The sequence below is a fragment of the Pongo abelii genome, chromosome 2 (genome assembly GCF_028885655.2).
Source record: "Pongo abelii isolate AG06213 chromosome 2, NHGRI_mPonAbe1-v2.0_pri, whole genome shotgun sequence".
Taxonomy (NCBI): domain Eukaryota; kingdom Metazoa; phylum Chordata; class Mammalia; order Primates; family Hominidae; genus Pongo; species Pongo abelii.
In genome coordinates this window covers 38,577,515-38,597,532 of record NC_085928.1, presented here as the reverse complement: position 1 = coordinate 38,597,532, position 20,018 = coordinate 38,577,515, and the positions used below count along the sequence as shown (strand labels likewise).

Below are 20,018 nucleotides of genomic sequence, written 5' to 3'. Positions count from 1 at the left end.
CCCTTTAGTTCCTGCAATGGTGCTTGAATATTAAATAATTTGATTCATTTCATAAACAGTAATTGTAGCACTCTTTCTCACAGTATTATGAATAAAGTAAAAAAGTGTCATCACATTAACAGCAACAAAAATGTCTTTTAATTGGAAATTATTTTAAAGGACATTCTTCTGGATCATACGGAGAAAAGAACCTCTTAAAAATATGTGATAAACACTCAATGTTAAATGATCCTTAGTCTCGGAGTTGAAAAATGGCAATTTAGGCATCTTCACTGTTTTTTCTCTGCTTCCACTATTGCATTTCAAAAAGCAGTTTCATCAGCTACCAAGGTGTGGGTCTGGGAAAGTTGTTCAAAGAGAGTTAAACTGAATAAGATACATGACATGTACATAACAGTGATCTTCAGCGTTTGTATTATGCTATGTATCTTCCCCTTGTTTTATTTTCACCATAACCAGAAAGAAAAAAATGAATTTTTAGAAGAGGAAGAAAAACTGAAAAAAATCTTACTGTCTAATGCAGTTCAGCACCATGAGGGAAGGGCGGAATCTAATTTATTTCTTCAACATTGTATCCCCAACACTAAGCATTATACTTTGCACATAGTAGGTGCTCAATAAATATTTATTGAAGAATGATATAAGAGAGGCACAAAAATTACTTATAGGCCTCTTCCTGATATCCAGTCTGAATCTGGAGAGTTTTTTTCATCGAGGCAACTACGTTTGTGGTATATCTCCTTTCATATCTGTCTGTATTTCCTGCCAGTCTTCTGCAAGATGTCATACTACATGAGAGTGGACTGGAAAGTCAAGCTCTTGAGTCCATTTACTATCACTAAACTATTACTAAAGATAATTTGAAATCCCATGGCTTTCCAGAGGCAAAGGTTCTCAAATCACCTATGGCTAAACCAAAGTTTATGTCTAAATATCCACAAGTTGAGCCAAAGTGCAGGATGCTGCTGTATCCACCCTTCAGGCCTGAACACATATTGTGTAGCCTCTGTAGGGAAAGCCACATGTCAGAGCCTGGGCCTTGTGCTTTAGGAACACTAGTGCTTTTTTACAGTCATTTCGCAGATAGAAGACATTCAAGTACTTCTTCATTTTGTGTTGAGTACCAAATACAGAGAAACTCTAGAACTACACTGTCTAATATTAGAGCCACTATCCACAGGTAAATTAATTAACTCAAATTAATTAAAATTAAATATAACTAAAAATTAAGTTCCTCCATCACACTAGCCATATTTCAAGTGCTCAGTAGCACATTTGACTAGTAGCCACCATACTGAATAGGGTAAAGATGGAAAATTTTCATAATTACAGAAAGTTTTATTGGACAGTACTGCTCTAGAATATACCACTTAAATCACATTTCAAACTTACTAAATTTGATACCCAATTCTGCACTTATAACAAATACTGGCTTTCAAACTGATGTATTTATCTAAATGACTGAAGTTGTTCCTGTTAAAATATTTTTTGAACAGCAAATGTAGATATTTCTTTTTTTTTTTTTGAGACGGAGTCTCACTCTGTCGCCCAGGCTGGAGCGCAGTGGCGCAATCTTGGCTCACTGCAAGCTCCGCCTCTCCGGCTCACTGCAAGCTCCGCCTCACCGGTTCACGCCATTCTCCTGCCTCAGCCTCCCAAGTAGCTGGGACTACAGGCGCCCGCCACCACGCCCAGCTAATTTTTTGTATTTTTTTAGTAGAGACGGAGTTTCACCGTGTTAGCCAGGATGGTCTCAATCTCCTGACCTCGTGATCCACCCGCCTCGGCCTCCCAAAGTGCTGGGATTACAGGCGTGAGCCACCGCGCCCGGCAGATATTTCTTAAACAAGTTCCTGTGAGACACACGAAAATAAGATAGAGAGTATCTATTACCCAAAACAGACTTAAATTTCTGAAATACATTTTAATTGGAGACAAGTCCCATATGATTTGTAAAAAATCTAGGGTATAGAGAACTTACAAAGTTTATTCAACTAGTTAAATTGTGCCAAAAACTCAAATGAAAACATAAAAGTGTCACCATATTAAAGCCCCATCACAAGTGATTTGATAAATAACCAAGAATAATTTATAACTCAAATACTGCTATATGTAAATTGACAGGAAATGTATTGTTTAAAAAGTTCACCCTTCTTAAGTAAAATTAACTTTTTTCCCGAGGTATTATTAATATTTCTTCATAAATTTGCATTCTCTATGACAAATGCCCAAAGTCTTTCCAATTATCTCCAATCTGTATTAATGGAAATTGAACTGGTGAGAACTTATCATATAATATAACCATGAAAAGCAATAAAGATATACAATTTGTTGTTTATTTGAACAAAAACTACATACAGTATAGCAGAAAAATAAACTACTAGCATTTTATGTATTTATACATTCCTATTATGCAAGTTCTCCTATGATCCAGAATAATACACTTTGATAATGCACTTCTAATTGCCTTGAGTAAAAGTATCCTCTTTTTTCTACTTTAGAAGCTGTTGTGAAGGCAGAGCAGCATCTGCTGAAGAGACAGAAACCAGCCCCAGAGGTGTCACAAGAAGGCACCAGCAAGGACATTGGTCTTTGATTCAGCAGTCCTGTCAAGTATAAATGTAAGTGTGAGGAGCAACAGAGGGCAGGGCAGTGGTCTGGGTGGTCCACAGGTAAAGCCGCAGATCGCTGTCCAGGAGCACAAGGGCCCTTGGCAGATGCTCAGTGTCTAGCCTGCCTGCATGTCTTGTCTCCCATCCCTATCTCCATCGTTGCAAAAGCCTTGAGATCATTGCTACTAATATTAGGTTTTCAAATCCCCTGTAGTAAAATACATGTGCAGAGTGTGATCCTAGCTGATTTTTAAGTCTAGGCATGTTGAATAGAGTCTTAAAATAATCATTTCCATAGAACTTGACTAGGTATCCAAATGTTCACCAGATGCTAGGAGTTAGATTTTGCAGAGGAAAACTGCAAACTTAAGCTTCTTTTCATGATTCAGCAGAGGGTTTTAAGTAATAAAAGATCTGGAGATTTGTAACATAAATAATTCCAGTGCAAATGGGAAAATTAAAATAATCTTATCATCTCTCAGTCATGTCTATATATGTTTTTCTACCATTATCATATTTCTTTTAATTGGGCCAACTTTTTTTCTGGCTGATATTTTATAGTTTTAAGTTATGAGCTGTAATGAAGAAGTGATTCCTTTCAGATGACTGAAGTGATATGTACTAAATTTTCCTAAAAACAATCTAGGATGAATGAAACAGAGCATGATATGACAGAAATGGTTTTCTTTGTATGTGGTATTGAATATACTCACAGCGAAAAATAATAATAACATCATGCCAGAATCCCTTTTATTCCTTAATTGATCTCTCAGCAAAAGCAATAAAAACATAAAGTACATCATTAACTTTCAAACTTTGATGGAAAAAAAAAACCACAACATACCATCCATTTCTGACAAGTAGACATTATCTCATAGTATCCACAGCCATCCTATGCTTATTACTATCGCCTGGTCTTAAGTGTGACTTTTGGACACACGACTCAATATTTCCTAATATATAATAGTACAATGGTTTTTATAGTCTATTTAATTTTATTTCATAATTAAAAGAATGAATTGCTAAGATTCTCCAGATTTTTCGTGTTCTTTTTGGGGCGGGGTGGATACCTGAACAAAAGGAAAAGCACAGCATTTAGCCCTATCATTAATCCCTCATTGACTGCATCCTGTCTAGAATGCATCCATTTAGAGTTCCTGGAGAAATGCAAATACATTAATGATTTTACTAAGGCATTACATTTTTAATATAGGTACCATTAATTATTTTGGCTGGATTCCATCAAAGCCAGATGTTCTCCAAATGAAATATTTATAATGCAAACCCAGGGAATAAAAAATACATGCTCATCGAAGCAGCAGATTATAGGACTCATGGATACTAGAAAAACTGAGGAAAGAGGCATGATGTGGGTAACAGTCATAATGTCAGAGTAAGCCTCTGAATTCAACCCAGTTTGCAACCAATGACAGGCTCGGCTTCTGGATTTCTTGTAACAAAATCTTACTGCCAAGGTCATTGATGAGCTCCCCCAGTAAAAAAAGTATAATAATAATGTTAAACTAAATCATAAAAATGCAGAAGGTGGTTATTAAAGGGCAGAGGAGAGAAATTGCTTGTAAAGTTCTGGTGGAAATATCAAAAATACATTTTATTGAACTTTTAAGAAATTAAGCTCTTTGTTTTTAAACTAGGGTGCAAAAGCAATAAAACTTAAAGGCCATTCAATAAACTATTTCATTCAATGGTCAACAGCAATGATTCAGCAAGTAAAAATAAAAATTACATTTATTCAACATGGTCATCAATTCAGGCAGGCCTGAAGCTTACAAATGATAAGTTTGTCAGTGAAAATAACCAGCTGAAAGTATTTTTTAAATGAATTTTGATTGAACAATGAATATAGAAGTTTTTGAATGTACACCTTTTTCTCAGTGAAAATGGACTTGGTTTAACTTGACATAGTATAAAACTGTTAATGTTTTATGTAGTTTATTAAGTTCTATGAAGAAATGTATTTGAAACAAATGTAGATAACGACCAAAAAAGCTTAAATATGAACACCATGATAGGCATACAATTAAGAAAATGGAAATAGATCATGATAACTAATCTTTTGCATGCTCTCCAAAAGCACAGAATGTAACTTTTTAAATTTTTTTTAATAATCTAGAGTTTTCTTTCTGATCCTTTTACCTTCCAAAAATATAGATTCCTGAATGATAGAACATAGACATTTTGGCAGACAGATTATATATTTTCCTCAAGTTAAATAACATACACCTCTAAGTGACAATGATCATAAAAACAAGCTTTTTGCTCATTAAGATACCTAATGTGCCTTACACATAGTATGTACTAAATAATATGGGTTGAACTGAATTATTCCCATTTTCTGTTCAGCGATTAATGTGTCTCTTGGATTTACGCTACAGAGGTAGCATCCCACACACGGGAATTAATGAGCTACATCTGTAACCAAAAATATCCATGGAAAACCTGTTGAATTGATCCATATCTGTTTTATTAATCAAGCCCACTACGGAAGGGCTTTCTTGTGGTTTTACTACACTTTGGAAATAGAGTGGGGAAACCACAGTTCATTTTAAAAGTTGTTTGAAACTTTGAAGAACATGGGATTTTATATTATATGACAGCAATAAACTCCAATTTTTGATGGCTGTAATTCTGAGCATATAAGTATACAAATATTCTGTACGTATAATTTTACTGCAGAACATCATGACTGTGGCCAAGAAGACCCTTACTGTTGAATATGGTATTTACTTCTTACTGCCACTGTCTTCCTTCCTCAATTTTTTAAAATAAAAAGACTTTTAAAAATAAAAAGAAATTTTAAAACTAGCTTGGTATGAATAGCCTTTAGCTGAAGCAGATGGCTGGAAGTCAGAAGCCCCAGATTCTATCCTTCATTCTCCTACCAACTTGGAATGTGGCCTTGGGCAAATCATGAGAGTAAATCTACAATAAAAGAGCTAATAATGCTTTACATGTGTATGGTGTTTTATGATCTAACTGAGCACTTTCACATACAATATCTTATTTAATCTTCCCCATAGCTTCCTGAAAAGAGTATGGCAGTTATTAACGATCCCCATTATAAAGAGGAGGAATTTGAGACCCAGTGAAACTAAATCACTTTTTCGAGTCAGGAACAGTCATAGTCTAAGATTCCCGGCTGGTCTTTGTCTTTCCTCTACACCACATTGCCACCCTCTGGCACCTCCAATGGTGGCAAAGCAGGAATGACTATAGCTGCACTGTTCAATATGATAGCCACTAACCACATTCTGGTACTAAGCACAGGAAATGTGGCTAGTCCCAATTGAGATGTGCTGTGAGTGTGAAATATACACCAAATTTCTAAGACTTGGAATGAAAAACAGAATGTAAAATGTCTCATTTATACTTTATATATTGATTGCATGTTGAAATGATAATATTTTTAATATTTTGAGTTAAAAGTAATAAATATAAATATATTAATAAATATTACCAAATATGGTTTAATAAAATTAATTTCACCTGTTTCGTTTTACTTATTAATATGGATAATAAAAAACATAAAGTTGATATGTGACTCACATTGTCCCTATGCGACAGCACTGACCAGAGGAGTCCATTGTTCAGAGCCCACATACTAATTTCACAGTACTGGACTTGTTTATGTACCTGGCTTGATGTAGCTGATACAAGTTCCCTAAGATGCTGTCAAACAGAGGGCAAGGTAGATTACCAGCAACGATTTGGGCATTCTCACACATCTTCCACATGCAGGAAAAAATCTAGCTTCATTAGTTTATGCCCCAAATTGCTCATTCATTGAAAGGGTCCATTTTATACCACTGAATACTTGAGAGACTTAAAAGTAAAAGTGCTATGGCAAGAACTATAAATTAGTATGGCTCTACAGCACTCTTTATTTTCAAATATGTTCCCATTAAACATTATGAATGAATGAGACATTAAACTGTTAGGCTGATATATACTATGTAAAATAATAATTATATATAACTTTGTTGTACAGTATGTTTTATTCTACCTACAAAGTCTTTAAGATATTTTACAAAATAAATAGCTTATTTCTGTTATGGAACAATCTAACTGAAAGTCCTCAGGAAAAATGAGTTCTTATTTAGAAGAAAAAATATGTATAGTAAAAAATAGCACAGATAACTAAAATCTAGCATCTATTTGGCAGTTATTATGTGAGCTCAAGTACCATGCTAAGAGTTACACCAAGGTTCTCTCATTTCATCTTTACAGGGCTTTGAAAATCAGCAAGAGGGAACAGAACCAAAGGTCTTAACCACTACTACTTCTTATTTCAAAGCAATTTAAAATCATAACTCAACCTATCATGACAGTATAAGAATATTTGGAATTGATTTTATTTTATTCATTTAAGCTCCACAAGCATTTACCTAGAAAATGCAATGGACCAGGAACAGTTCTAGACACTGAGGGAATATTGAGCAATAAGACCAGAGCTCTACCCTCAAAGAGAACACTGATGGATAGGTTTATGAACATGCTTTTGAAAAATGCATACTTATGACTAAATAGAAGGGGAGTCACTATTCATGTTCTAAAGGGCTTCTTTATGTTCCAATAGAAATCTTTATAGTGCTATTCCTCAGTTTGTTAAAATTTACCTATTGCTCATAAAGCAAAGGTCTTATGTAAAAAAAAATTTAAAAATAAACTACGTAGTTTGAATTTCAGAGGTTTGCTTTCCTCCATTATACTCACTTGGAAGAAGAGGTGCTGAAATTACCTTAAATATTTTCTAGAACAAGGAGAGATGAAAACAAACAAACAAAAGGAACCTAAATCAAAATGGCTCTAAGAAAATCACAAAATAATGAAAACTAAAGAGTTTTATAACCTTTTATACAATAATAGTGCTAACAAGTTATCTTTGAAGGTAGAGATTTAAAATTATGCATGAGTTAACTATATACTAATTTTTTAAAGAATATTTCAAAATAGAATATATAACTTGTTCCCAATTTCTTTTTCTTTTTTTCTTCTTTCTTTTTTTTTTTTTGAGACAGTCTTGCTCTGTTGCCAAGGCTGGAGTGCAGTGGCATGATCTCGGTTTACTGCAACCTCCACCTCCTGGGTTCAAGCAATTCTTCTGCCTCAGCCTCCTGAGTAGCTGGGACTACAGGTGCACACCACCACACCTGGCTAATTTTTGTATTTTTAGTAGAGACAGGGTTTTGCCATGTTGGCCAGGCTGGTCTTGAACTCCTGATCTCCAGGGATCCGCCCACCTCAGCCTCCCAAAGTGCTGGGATTACAGGCATGAGCCACTACACCTGGCCCCAGTTTCCTAATGTTCATGTTTACCTAGAATTAAATAAAAAGAAAATATTAATAGCCAACTCTGGGTGGCAGAATTTTAGACAGTTTTGTGCCCTTATATATACTCTTTTGTAAATTTTTCAAAAAAACATATATTGCTTTTATAATTGGTAAACAGAAAAAATATTGTAATTGACTCCAAAATCGATAGGTGATAAAGACAAAATTGTCCAGGGGGAGTAAAATGCAAATTTTGCTCTCAATCACAAAATTTTTTTTAAAAAATAATAAATGTAATAGGTTCTTCCTTCCAGGTGTTATTGCCCTTTCTTTGATTCAAGATAAAGCAACCTGTAGGCTATTCAACTTCTCTAGACAAGAAAGGTTAAAAATTGGATTGAATTTTCAAGATTTTCTTGAGAAAGCATTTCACCTGCAGCTATGAACATGAGTGTAAAGATCAAAGTTGTAATACAGGCTGGTAAAGTTGAAAGTTGTTATTGTGGCAATCAGAAAAGCAGAGTGTCATTAAAGTGTACCTCTTTCACCTTAAAACATAAACTGGCCATCAATCATTTCTAATGGCATCTACTTAAAACTGGCCTTATTATTGGCTCCTAAGATGTGTAAAATGTCAGGTGGAAATACATAAACACATCTTTGAGCTGGATAGAGTCTCAGTGATCCTAAAAAGTGAAATATAGAGCTATTTTAGAGATGCCATTTAAAAATTTATGGAGAGAGATTTGGTCTTACAATTTCTTTCATGAATACTAAAATTTTACTACAAAGAAAATTCAGAAATGAGTTATTTGTGCCATTTAATCATTAAATCATAAATCCACAGACCATTAGAGCTGGAAGGGGCCTTCCAGATTATCTCCTCCAATGACAACATTTTGCAGATGAGAAAGTAAGAACAGAAAATTTATTTTCTCAGGGCTAAGCATGGTGGCTCACACCTGTAATCCCAGCAATATAGGAGGAGGCCAAGGCGGGCAGATCACCTGAGGTCAGGAGTTCGAGACCAGCCTGGCCAACATGGCGAAACCCTGCCTCTACTACAAATACAAAAATTAGCCAGGTGTGGTGGTGGGTGCCTGTAATCCCAGCTACTTGGGAGGCTGAGGCAGGGAGAATTGCTTGAACCCAACAGGTGGAGGTTGCAGTGAGCTGAGATCGCACCACTGCACTCCAGCTTGGGCAACAGAGCAAGACTCTGAAAAAAAGAAAAGAAAATTTATCTTCTCAGGAAAAAGTAAAATCACTCAAAAATATCTTAAATAATCCAGAAACATCTTGAATCTTACCGAGGAAAAATTAGGTATTTTGAATCCTACTAGAACTTTAATTATAACTCGAATTTTTAGTTTGGTTGTGGGCAGTCCTACACAATGAAGGAAAGATGCTAACAGTGACTGTGGAAAGCACATTCACAATGAACACTTACAAAGTTAAAACTACAAGTAAAACAGACCAATGATTTCAGACCAGGTTATTCATTCATTACTCAGCTTCCTTTCTTTAGTGAGTCAAGCAATTGAAATGAGCATTCTTAGCCACTTTTAAGACACAATTCTTCTATTATGAAAAATTGGCTACTTCTAAAGTTGCTGATATGCTGAAGAATAATGGGACATTCATTCTTTGAGTTAAAAAATCCAAATTATTGCCAAAATCCTCCTGAGTTAATGCATTTATGAAAATATGCTTATAATAAAATTATATATATGAAGAATATACTCCTCATCCCCTGCAAATAGATACTTACTTTGCATTATGGACATCCTGGAAGAAGTAAACATGAAAGCTCTTTTTCTAAGTTTAATGTTGGTCTAAGAAATGGAAAATAGTAACACTTGGTTTTAAGGAAACTAGCACAGTGTAGGTATGTTCATTGTCATCTGTAAAGTAGAAATAAGAGTAGACTCTTGCAAAATCACTTAAGAATTAAATCAATAATAGATATAAAATGGTTAGTACAGGGTTTGGCTCATAGTTAACATTTAGTAAGTCCCAGCTATTAGTAGTAGTGGTAGTAATATTATTATTATTTATAACATGATCACTCTTCCACTACACCCTTCCCTTCAAGCAAGACTCTTGTGATCCCCCTACACTATTTCACGGCTCCATTGCTTGTATATTCTGATCCCTCTCCCCAAATGCCCTATCCTGACTTCTGTATCTGCTGAACTCCTACTTATCACCCAAGGTCAGCTCCAAAGTTTTTTCCTCTTACCTGTGTTACCTAATCCCTGATTGCACTCACCTGTTTCCCATGGTATCCTGCATATATCCCTCTCCTATCAATTGACATGATGACTTTTACTTGATTCTCCCTCACGCCCCCCACATGCCGCCCCACACACACATGCATGTACACATACGCACACACTCTGGACTACAGTGAATTCATCATACTCAATTTTGTATCATCATAGAAATGTCTATTGAAATGAACAAACTCCTGCATAAATAAATGACTTTTTAATTTCATGAGTAGGTATCAGGCTAGAATGTGCACCTAGTGGCCTCAGTTTAGACGGGGAGAAGGGGAGATGGATATATGAGGAAAGTTGGGACATGCAACTCACCAGCCCTGGAGCCTGGCTCTGCCACATGCCTACTGCTATGATTTGTAGTAAGTCATTTAACTTCTCTGGACCTCAGTTTTCCTTCTCAGCAAAATGGGAGGACTGGGCAAAATGTTATCTGAGGACCCTTCCAGCACCAACCTTTATATATGATGTATGCACTGGTTTATCTCAATGATTCTCAAACTTTAGCAGACATCAGAATCATCTGGAAGGCTTATTAAAATACTGGTCAGCAGATCTGATGGGGCCCAAGGACTTGCATTTTTAACAAATTGCCAGATGATGGTGAGGCTGCTGGCAGGGGGACCACACTTTAATAACCACTAACTGATCTTCTTGACACAGGATCCTGACACTGTCCTGTTGTTATCTGGTGAAAGGCACTCCTGATATGATAAGATGCAGGCAAGTAAACCCACACTTCTGTGAGGCTGCCATCAGAAGGACTAGGTGCCTATGGGTGAGCCCCAAGGGTGACCACAGAATGAAAGCTTTGCTGACTGGAGTTTTGTTAAAGGCTCACTTTGTGGGAAAGAAACTGCCTGACTTCTCAATGCTATAGGGTATAGAAAACACTGACGCCAGGGTTGGACCCATCAGTTAGTACCTGCTGCAGCTGAAGTCACATGGATCACAACTGCCATCTAGTGATGACTTTGAATTACTGCATCAAGAGACTACAGAATGAAATGCTGCTTTTTCATTTAGAAACTGCTTTTTTTTTTTTTTTTTTTTTTTTTTACAGAGTGACCCTGGTTTATTTTGTTTGGTAAGTTTTCAGTTCCAGTTATTAGGCAAAACAAAAATTGCTAATACGTAACAATGTTGAAACAGGCGATTGGTAGAATAAAACAAAAGGGATTCATATAGCTTTTGTACTGTGTTCTTGACAGTATTTGGCCATAAAAGCTAATACATGCTTTAGGAATGGAAATGATTTAGCCTGATTTTTTTCTTTTTTTTTTTTTTTTTTTTTTTTTAAATTTATTTATTTATTTATTTATTTATTTTTTTAATCTTTTTATTATTATTATTATTATTATTATACTTTAGGTTTTATGGTACATGTGCACAATGTGCAGGTAAGTTACATATGTATACATGTGCCATGCTGGTGCGCTGCACCCACCAACTCTTCATCTAGCATTAGGTATATCTCTCAATGCTATCCCTCCCCCCTCCCCCCACCCCACAACAGTCCCCGAAGTGTGATGTTCCCCTTCCTGTGTCCATGTGTTCTCATTGTTCAATTCCCACCTATGAGTGAGAATATGCGGTGTTTGGTTTTTTGTTCTTGCGATAGTTTACTGAGAATGATGATTTCCAATTTCATCCATGTCCCTACAAAGGACATGAACTCATCCTTTTTTATGGCTGCATAGTATTCCATGGTGTATATGTGCCACATTTTCTTAATCCAGTCTATCATTGTTGGACATTTGGGTTGGTTCCAAGTCTTTGCTATTGTGAATAATGCGGCAATAAACATACGTGTGCATGTGTCTTTATAGCAGCATGATTTATAGTCCTTTGGGTATATACCCAGTAATGGGATGGCTGGGTCGAATGGAATTTCTAGTTCTAGATCCCTGAGGAATCGCCACACTGACTTCCACAAGGGTTGAACTAGTTTACAATCCCACCAACAGTGTAAAAGTGTTCCTATTTCTCCACATCCTCTCCAGCACCTGTTGTTTCCTGACTTTTTAATGATTGCCATTCTAACTGGTGTGAGATGGTATCTCATTGTGGTTTTGATTTGCATTTCTCTGATGGCCAGTGATGGTGAGCATTTTTTCATGTGTTTTTTGGCTGCATAAATGTCTTCTTTTGAGAAGTGTCTGTTCATGTCCTTTGCCCACTTTTTGATGGGGTTGTTTGTTTTTTTCTTGTAAATTTGTTTGAGTTCATTGTAGATTCTGGATATTAGCCCTTTGTCAGATGAGTAGGTTGCGAAAATTTTCTCCCATTCTGTAGGTTGCCTGTTCACTCTGATGGTAGTTTCTTTTGCTGTGCAGAAGCTCTTTAGTTTAATTAGATCCCATTTGTCAATTTTGGCTTTTGTTGCCATTGCTTTTGGTGTTTTAGACATGAAGTCCTTGCCCATGCCTATGTCCTGAATGGTAATGCCTAGGTTTTCTTCTAGGGTTTTTATGGTTTCAGGTCTAACATTTAAGTCTTTAATCCATCTTGAATTGATTTTTGTATAAGGTGTAAGGAAGGGATCCAGTTTCAGCTTTCTACATATGGCTAGCCAGTTTTCCCAGCACCATTTATTAAATAGGGAATCCTTTCCCCATTTCTTGTTTTTGTCAGGTTTGTCAAAGATCAGATACTTGTAGATATGTGGCGTTATTTCTGACGGCTCTGTTCTGTTCCATTGATCTATATCTCTGTTTTGGTACCAGTACCATGCTGTTTTGGTTACTGTAGCCTTGTAGTATAGTTTGAAGTCAGGTAGTGTGATGCCTCCAGCTTTGTTCTTTTGGCTTAGGATTGACTTGGCGATGCGGGCTCTTTTTTGGTTCCATATGAACTTTAAAGTAGTTTTTTCCAATTCTGTGAAGAAAGTCATTGGTAGCTTGATGGGGATGGCATTGAATCTGTAAATTACCTTGGGAAGGATGGCCATTTTCATGATATTGATTCTTCCTACCCATGAGCATGGAATGTTCTTCCATTTGTTTGTATCCTCTTTTATTTCCTTGAGCAGTGGTGTGTAGTTCTCCTTGAAGAGGTCTTTCACATCCCTTGTAAGTTGGATTCCTAGGTATTTTATTCTCTTTGAAGCAATTGTGAATGGGAGTTCACTCATGATTTGGCTCTCTGTCTGTCTGTTATTGATGTATAAGAATGCTTGTGATTTTTGCGAATTGATTTTGTATCCTGAGACTTTGCTGAAGTTGCTTATCAGCTTAAGGAGATTTTGGGCTGAGACAATGGGGTTTTCTAGATATACTATCATGTCATCTGCAAACAGGGACAATTTGACTTCCTCTTTTCCTAATTGAATACCCTTGATTTCCTTCTCCTGCCTAATTGCCCTGGCCAGAAACTGCTTTTTTTTTTTTTTACACAAAACTATGTTCAAAATGAGAACCCTTAAGGATAAACTCTAATGTGCTCTGGTCTTATCTACATTTGTATCTCAGTACTATGAAAATAAATACATATATAGTACTTACTATGTGCTAGGCATGGTTCTATGCTTTATATATGTTCAATTATTCACAGCAAACCCATGAGATATTACAAATTTTCCCATTTTGGAGACAAGAAATAAAACTACAAATGTACAAGCAATGAAAAGACTTTCTTGAGGTTGCCCAGTCAGTAAATTGGTAGAGCTTGGATTGAACCTAGACAGCTACTGGGAAGATACTACACTAACCAGTCTCTCTTATATCAATTTAAAACATAGTTGCTGAAACAATTAGTACTTGTAAACAGTTGTCAGTTACAGATATGGGCCTGCAAAATTTTATTAAGTATACACTGAATAAATAAATTTTTTCTGATTCTTCCAAATGAAATCAGTTCATATCCAATAATTAAAGAAATGTTTCTACCTACGGGAAGCCAAATGCAACAAAATGAGCACCAACTTGGATTAAGATTTGGAATCATTTTTCCACCTGATATACAATCTTAGGCAAGTCACTTAGATCCACTTTTTCATCTATGAAACAGGAAAAATAAAACCATAGTTTACATAGTTATGTAATTCCCAAAGATGTGGTTTGGGGGTTCTGTAAAGTCAAGACTAAATTTTAGAGTAGCTGCTCAAGTTATCCACTGAATGCAATCACAAGAGCAAAGAAGGAGATCATGGATAATAACTATACTGTTGTTTTATTTTTCAAATTGTCTGTCATGTGTGAAAGAAGCCAGGACAAGAGATTTGATCTCCTGGTCTATCGTCCATAAGTGCTAGCAGTAAACAATAACACTCATGGTGTTTGTGGGAGAATTAAAGAGCTCAACAAGAAAGATACACGTTTCCTTTATTTTTCTGAATACTGTACTTGGCCTGTGCACCTGAGCTCTGCATCCCTGCCTGTTCTCTGCCTCCCAAGGGTCCTCACCAAATAACTCCTACAGAAAGATCACATATTTGCCAGTGGATTGAGGTCCAACCCCCTCTCACTCCAGCCTTCTCTTACCAGAGATCTTCTTGGATTTAAAAACCAGGTCCCTGATAATCCTTTTAGCTCCTTATCTAAAACATCTCAGTTACCAAATAATTTCTTATCTCAATAGACCAAACCAGAGTTATCAAACCAAAGTACTAGAGTACTAGGTTTCTTTGCACCTGTATATGTATAACATGCTAAGACTTGCTGGCATCAAATTCATGGTAATGAAGGAAAAATAAACATAGAGTCAGAGGAATAATGGGTAACAATTAAAATATAGTAGGGTAAACTATCAGTACCTCACTTTACTAGATTTCTTGATGTCATTTCAAGTATTTGCACATAGTCACCAAAGCAACCCTAAAATTAGGCTAGATAAGTTTATTATCAACACCATTTGAGAAATAAAGATATTGACACACAGAAGTGTAAAGAAAAACAAAGGAAATTGAAGCAAAGAAACTTTAAACAACTTGAAAAAATAAGTGAGGGTTCATATATCCTAGTTATTAGGCCTATGCTTGGCCCCAAAATTATAGTTTAACAATCAAATCCTGACATAAGATGACTCCCTCTGATAGTTGAGTTTTTTAAAAGTTCTTTATACAAATATAGTAGAAGTAAATGATTAATTAGACTTCAAGGACAGTAAACACTCTATTAATTCACTCAACCACCATGTGTTGAGAATCTACTATGTGGCTGGCACTGTTTTAGGTTGGGGAGTTTAGCAGTGAATGAGGGCAAAAATGCCATTCTACCCTTAAAGCTTACATTCTCTCTAGTTGGAGAAGAGATGATAAATGTGAATATAAATAAATATTTAATACCATGTTGATCGTGAAGAAAAATCAAATGAGGGAAAGGGATAGAGAATGATAGGATGAGGGACGCTGTTTAAAATCGAATGGTCAACACAAGCCACTCTGAGGAGGTGACATGTGATCTGAGATCTGAAGAAGGCAAGGCCATGCAACACAACGATCTGGAAGACAATTCAGGCAAATGGGAAGTCCCAAGGTTGAGAACCTGTTTGGCTTGTTGCAAGATGGCAAGAAGACCACTGGCCAGAGCCTGGTAACTAAAGAGAAGGTGGTGTCAAAGAAGAGAGCAGAGCCAGATCACTCAGGTCTTGCAGGCTGTGGAGGGGAGTTCAGAGTTTACATGAACTGGGGTGGGGAGCCACAGGAGGACTTTGAACAGAGTGACAGGATCTGGTCTACTTCTTTAAATCATTACTCTGGTTTCTCTGGGGAGATTGGACTCGGCACATGAATGGAGACAGGGAGGTAAGGCAGTGGTCCAGGCAAAACATGATCGGTGCCCAGTGACTCAGGATACATTTTCATTAAAGAGATCATAAAACTTGCAGATGGATTGGATGTGTGAGAAGAAGAGATATCGAGAATGTCTCCTGCACTTTAAGCCTGAGCAACTAGATAAGTATGAATACCATTTATCAAAATAGGGGAGCTTGGGGTAGAATCGTTTTCTGAATCTTATAATCCTCTAATTGTACCAGTGAACTCGATTTGAGAATTCATTTTTGAAAGTGAAAAAGACTTTTAGTCCAAGAATCTTTAGAAAATGTCACCACCTGTTTTAGGATAAGCCATGTATAGCAATAATTATATTCTGCCACATGGAGTATTCCACTCTTAGAATTCTGAACCAGACCATGGTCCTGATATGATGTAATATTTCTAAGTGTTCCTTTGTAAAAATAGTTTCAAAGACTCATGAATTATAAAATCATGCCTCCTGTTTAGGACATGTTTATAAATATGAATAATAGAAGCTTAGCTCCTAACTCTTTCAAGAAGTACAAGGTAAACGTCCACAGTTCAGTTAAAAAGAATGTTAAATATCGGCCTGAGATTTATACTCTCGAGAAATAAATGTTACAGTAGAAATGGGAAGAAATGTGCTTGGTCTCTGAGCCAGTGGTTCTTTTACGGGAACCAGGGTCTTCAATTTCCAGGCAGCTATGCTGTGCTGAACTTGGACTCAAAGATTTGGGGACAGTACCATCACATCGCCTATGCATGATCAAGAAAACACTCACTTTGGGGATACAAACATCTTAGCCAAAATCACCAGTAAATCCAGCATAGAGCCAAAACTATGTAAACAGTAGTATAAAGATTCATATGCAGAGAAAACTGAAGGATCACTAAATTCCAAGGAAATGTGGTTTCTTTGTCAGTCCCTACTTTTTACAGAGAATGCTCCTTTTAAATATTTTAGCTTCTCTGATGGAACTGAATTAGCTATGATCATTTTTGTAGATGAAGAAGAAATGAAATTCTAATAGCATATAAACTCTAGAAAGGCAGGGACTTTTCTGTCTTCTTGCTGTATCCTCAGCAATTAGAACTGTATCTGGCAAATGGTTGGCATTCAGCAAATCTTTATTGAATAAAGAAATGAATAAAGAAAAGCTTGAATAAATTGTTGAATTTAAAGGGGAAAAATAAAGTAGAAACGAATCTTTTCTTTCTACTTGTTTTTATATCAAAATTCACGTCGTCAGGTGAAACCTAATAAAAATGTTGGGAGAAACTTTTCTTCCTCGGGGTGCAACTCTTGTCTAATACACTCTTTCTCTGGTGTCACAGTTAACCTCTTGTTGACCATTCATGACATTGACTAAGCATTAACAGATTTTTGTCTGTTAACAGATTTTATGGGGTCTACATTTCTCACCCATTCTTCATACTCTTTGTTGGGGCGCACTGCCGACCTGAAAAGTTAAACAAATAACTACATAATTGTCAGGCTGGTAGCCCCAAAAGATAACTTCTTTTGACTGCCTTGTTAATTCTGTCTAATCTTCTAAGATCCATGTCTAAGATTCTAGCCTGACTTAAACTTATATCAGTTCATTTACCTTTATCAGTTCTGACCTCATGCTCAGGGCTGGCCTTTTTTCCATCACCATCATTTTATCTGCCATAGCTATTGAGTACCTATGGATGAAAACTAGTAAAGAGATAAAAATGAGAAATGAAGAAGGAATTGAATGGGATACATCTGTTCCCAAACTAAGGCCCTTTTCAGAAAGCATTTAATGAGAAAACAGAAGCCTCACACTTTTATAGCATAGAATCTAGACTGGATTTTAGAGGCTACTGTCACTCAGCCTGATCAGCATGAATCTATCCTTGTATCAAGTGTTCCTTGAGATCTTTGAATCTAAAACCTTTTAAAATTTGTATAAGTTATTCTAAAGTGAGAAAATAAATAGAATAGAATACATTCTTTTAGGTTGGTACCAAAGTAATCATGGTTTTTGCCACTACTTTCAATGGCAAAAACTTACTTTTGCATCAAGCTAATAGTAGAACGTTACAGAGAGATAAAATAAATCTTTCTCATCTCGCCTTTTCGTGACATCACACTTTAAAAACAGGTATGAGCAGGAGCCCAAAGGAGGAATTTCAGTTAGGCTAATCTGCTTACAAGTAGAATGTCTTCCAGGATTCAAGAACTTTTGGCAAACATTAGTCAGCACATTCTTACTAAAAGGTAAAAACCTTTTTTTTCTTTGTCAGGTTTTAAATGACACTTGAGAGGGAAACTTTCCAAACCATAGCCAAAAGCAGGTTAATCCAACTTCCCCCAACCAGCTTAAGATCAATGAAAAAGTTAGCCCTGAGGATTTCAGGATGTTAATTGTGAAACATAATTCCATTACATTTATGGCTGTATAAACTGAGCAGAGCTCCTCTTGAATATTATGAGGTGTTCTTTGCAGTGCGGGCAATTGGTTATACTGGATGCTGTAACAGATACTGTATTGAAAAGAACCACAGTTTAATCACAACCTATTCATTAGGACTGTGGTTCTCAATCTTTATGGGACATAAAAATCAACTAGAGCATGCTTGTAGAAAATGCAGATGTCTAGTCCACTCCCCAAGCCTTTCTAATCATGTTCCATGTAGAGAAGACTGGGAACCAGGAAGGCAAGTGAGTAAGATACAAGTCGTCTGTAAACCACGCATTGAGAAATACTTCACTGAAGTCTGGCTTGAGCACCTTGAAGTCAGGTCTCTCTCTTTATAAACCTTAATTCCCTGCGCCTACCACTGAGACTCGAACCTGGTAGACACTCAATGAATATTTAGTGAATCAAAATAATTAGCATTTATAGATGCCAGGCACTGTTCTAAGCACTCTACACATACTAGCTCATTTAGTCCTTATAATAAAGGACTATTATTGGCCTTGACACTTGCTGAACACTCTTGCCTGTACACTGTCCAGAGAGTCATATGGCTGGCTTCTTTCAGCTGCCACCTCCTCAGGAAAACCCTTCTTGACAGCCCATCTAAAGTTGCATCGATCCTACTCCCAACCAATCACAACAGCCTGTTCCTTTTTTTTTTTTTTTTTAAGCAGTTACCTCTAGCTAAAATTATTTTGTTTGGTTTATTGTCTTGCTGCCTTCACTAAAATACAAGCTCCATGAGAACAGGAATCTCACCAGTCTTATTTGTCACTGTCTAGAAGTACAGTGCCCGAATCACAGTAGACAGTAAGAAAATATTTGTTAAATTAATGCATTTAGCAAATGCATAACAAATGAAAAGGAAAGGAGTTGTATTTGCTATGTAATTTCTCAGTTCTCTCAGAGCTTCTAAGATTTATAAGGCTAAAAAGCGACAGAAAGACTTCTATCCTAGAAATATCCTCAAAATGATTTCCTAAACTACCCTGTCCCAAGTCATAGCATAAACATGAGAAAAAGGGAAAACTACATGAGGGCTAAAATATCTGGGTAGATTTTTCATTGTATGATTCAATATTTTGCTTGAAATGAACTCTCAGGACATCAGACACATCCATGTTCAAACATAAGTAAAAAACACATTCCAAGATCAAATGTACATGATTTTCGGATTAACCAATGTTTTTTTTAGCCACACAATGACTCTGCTTTATTAGTTTGAAAACCTGTATCTACATGACACCAAAAGAGCTAGTTAAATCAATAAAACCCAAGCCAGCTGTTTCAACCGTAAAAAGAATAGATAGAACAATTCACTTCAAATGATGACTGTGCCAAACTCATTGATTGTATTGCTTTGTGCCAACAAAATCATCATCAGGAGCTGACTGGCTGTAGGCTTGGGAGAGAACATTTTAAATGGGTTTCTCCTACCGTATGATCATGGTTCTTTTGAAAGGGGCCACTTGGCTAACCAAACCCATGTAGTATTTCTACCATGGACAATGACATCACTCTCTTCCTCTTCTTTATATATGTTTTTGAGTCTCAGGCAAATGAGAGTAAGGCCTAGGAATTGCTGCTATATGAAGCAATTTTTACCACTTCTACTAAAATGTCAGACAGTGAATGTTGTCAGTGATGC

At 36.3% G+C, this 20,018-nt stretch overlaps 1 protein-coding gene and 1 long non-coding RNA gene across 12 annotated transcripts in view; one reads left to right on the top strand and one right to left on the bottom strand.

Annotated features, from left to right (window-relative positions):
- The window catches only part of LOC134761109 (uncharacterized), a 136,238-nt gene that overhangs the window by 57,473 nt on the left and 58,747 nt on the right, over nt 1-20,018 (bottom strand). The gene's annotated exons all lie outside the window — the stretch shown is intronic.
- The window catches only part of COL8A1 (collagen type VIII alpha 1 chain), a 158,083-nt gene that overhangs the window by 98,111 nt on the left and 39,954 nt on the right, over nt 1-20,018 (top strand). For all 10 annotated transcript variants that reach the window (XM_009238644.4, XM_002813361.6, XM_063722458.1 and 7 more), the window contains one exon: nt 2,502-2,621. The gene's annotated coding sequence lies outside the window, so the exon portion shown is untranslated. The remainder of the gene's footprint in view (nt 1-2,501; nt 2,622-20,018) is intronic.